The sequence below is a fragment of the Equus asinus genome, chromosome 2 (assembly GCF_041296235.1).
Source record: "Equus asinus isolate D_3611 breed Donkey chromosome 2, EquAss-T2T_v2, whole genome shotgun sequence".
In the NCBI taxonomy this organism is placed as follows: Eukaryota; Metazoa; Chordata; class Mammalia; order Perissodactyla; family Equidae; genus Equus; species Equus asinus.
The window spans coordinates 75,644,146-75,646,722 of NC_091791.1; the positions used below are offsets into that span (position 1 = coordinate 75,644,146).

At 70.1% G+C, this 2,577-nt stretch overlaps 1 non-coding gene across 1 annotated transcript; it reads left to right on the plus strand.

Moving 5' to 3' along the window:
- Positions 1–2,458: 2,458 nt before the first annotated feature.
- LOC139044607 (5S ribosomal RNA) lies at positions 2,459–2,577 on the plus strand. Its single transcript, XR_011501674.1, has one exon. It is a non-coding gene; the product is annotated as a 5S ribosomal RNA (ribosomal RNA).

The following is a 2,577-nucleotide window of genomic DNA, read 5'->3' on the forward strand; positions in this document are numbered from 1 at the left end:
GCACCTGTGGCCTGCTTCCTGCTTGCCCGGGATGGCGGGGTGGCGGGGCGGCGGCGGGGCGGGGCGGGCCGCGCGTCGCTCCCTGCAGGGTAGCGCCCTGGGTGGTTCTGGTTCCGACGGCTCCCCCAATCTGACCTCCGGTGAGCGTGTTCTGCTGGGAGAACTGGGGCTGTGTCTCCGTAAGTTTCCCAGAGTGCGGGCCCGGAGGCTTGGTCTCAAACGAAGGCTCGGCAGCAAGGGCCGCCGTTCCTGCGAGGGACTCGCCCTCCCTGAGCGGCAGTTGCCTCATCTGGTTGGAAAGGGGGTCCCGTTAGTGCCTCGTCGGTGGCGTTGTTGCGAGCACGGAAGCGGGAGCACGGAGCACACCGCTCAGCACGGAGCGCGGCACTGGTTGGTGCGCGCTCATCGTCTGCCGTCCTTCCCTGTGAGCATAGTGCTTTCCGCCGACATTCGCCCGGCACCTGCGGGCCGCGTGCCTGCTTGGGGCCGGACCCAGCAGCCGAGGACGCAGGTGCCAAAATCTCTGCCTTTGGGGGAGTTCGCCGCCTCGTGCCTGGGACGGGAGGACCGACGGCAGGCCAACACGTCCCGACGAGAGGCGGCGTCCCCGACGACGGGACGCGGTGCCGTCGGAAATGGAGAGCCTGGCACAGCCCAGGTCCTGGTCAGACATGCGTTGATGGCGTCGTCGCTCTCTTTCCCCCAGCCCGCCCCCCCCACCCCCCACCCCCGCCCCTTTCCTCTCCCTCGCGTCCCGAGGTCCCCTTTCCAACGGGATCCAAGAACGCCCACAGGGCCCAAACTCTTGAGCTGGGCAGTGCAGACATCGTGCGCACTGGATCCCGGGTGGACGACGGGAGAGGGCTGCGGCCCAGAACCCTGAAGCCCAGAGGTCTCGGGACGGGGATACCGGTGACGTCGGGAGGCACCAACGGGTGTTCGGACGTGCGTTTCCCTCCCCGTAATCACACCGTTGCGCTCATCCGTCCATCCTCGGCGCGCTAGCCATCTTGGTAAAACTAAGGAGACTCAACGGGTGACCTAACCTGTGGGAGACCCTGGGTAATGTCCCTACCTGCACTCGAGCAGACTGTGGACGCTGTGGTCGTCGGGGAGGGGGTTCTGTACGTCTGGTAGATTGCGTTGGTTTCTCGGGCGAAGTTCTCCGTGTCCTGACTTTTCTGGCTGGTCGTTCTGTCAACTCAGGAAGTCCGGGGGCGCCCCGCAGAAAGAGGAAAAGAGCCAGAACGAAGAGGCGAAGAGAGAAGGAAAGAAACACACAAACAGACACAGACACGCAGGCGCACACAAAAACGCACACACACAGAGCGAGAGCGAGAGCGAGAGCGAGAGCGAGAGCGAGAGCGAGCCCGAGCCCGGCTGCCAGTCCGTGGCTCCTGGGCGTCCGGGTCGCGGGACAGGGATCCCAGGAGCGCTGCACTCCTGAGACCCTGTCTGCACGTCCCAGGGCCCCAGGGGTGATCGCCAGCCCCAGGGCCCCCGCCTCCTTGCCCGGGCCCAGCTCAAGCACCACCGCCCTCCTGTGGGGAAGCTGCCTCTTGGGCAGGGCCTCTCTGCGTCAGCGTGAGCGTCTGTGTGTCTGTCCCGGTGGGTGTCTGTCTGGGTCCGTGTCTCGGATCCTCTCAATCTCTCTGTCTCTGTCTCTGTCTCTGTGTCTCTCAGGTCGGTCAGTCAGGAGCTGTCCAGGGTGGCCGCGGGGCCTGGGGTTGAGGGCGCGGTCCGGGTCCCGTGGGCGGGGCGCGGGGCGGGGCGGGGAAGGGTGGCCCGCCCTGGTCTCCCCGCGCCCCGCCGCCCGCCCCGGAGGGGTTTCCGGTGATGCCCTCTGGTCGCGCCGGTGGCTCCAGCTGGATTTGGGCAAGTTGGGGCCGGGCCGGAGCGGCGGCCGCCGGGGGTTGTTGGGCCCGGGTTCGTTGGGAGGCGCCTCGGGCCGGAGGGGCCTCGCGGGCCCGGGGCCCCGACGCGCCGACGCGCCGACGCGCCGACGCGCCCGACGCCCCGGGCCACCTGGCCCCGAGCAGAGCAGCCGGATGTCCTGCGACCCGTCGCCGGGATGCGGGCGGACAGGAGGCCTGGAGCGTCCGGGGCCGGCTTGGGAGAGCGCCTAGACTTGCGCCCCGCCCGCCCACAGTCCCCGGGGTGCCCGAGGCCTCCCGCGCCCTGGGCGGGCGGCAGGGCAGGGCAGGGCAGGGCAGGGCAGGGCAGGGCAGGGTTTGGCTGGCCGCGGCGGCGGCGGCGGCGGCGGTGGCGGGAGGCAGTGGCAGGCAGGCGGCAGGCGGCGGAGCGCGGGGCGCAGGGGACGCGGGCGTCCGGTGCGCGTCACAGGGGCTCGGGCGCGCGCGTCACAGGGGCCAGGCGACGGCGCGTCACAGGGACCAGGCGACAGCGCGCGCGCGCGCGCGCGCGAGGCTTCTTAGGGGCGCCGGCGGCAGCCACCAGCGTCTACGGCCATACCACCCTGAACGCGCCCGATCTCGTCTGATCTCGGAAGCTAAGCAGGGTCGGGCCTGGTTAGTACTTGGATGGGAGACCGCCTGGGAATACCGGGTGCTGTAGGCT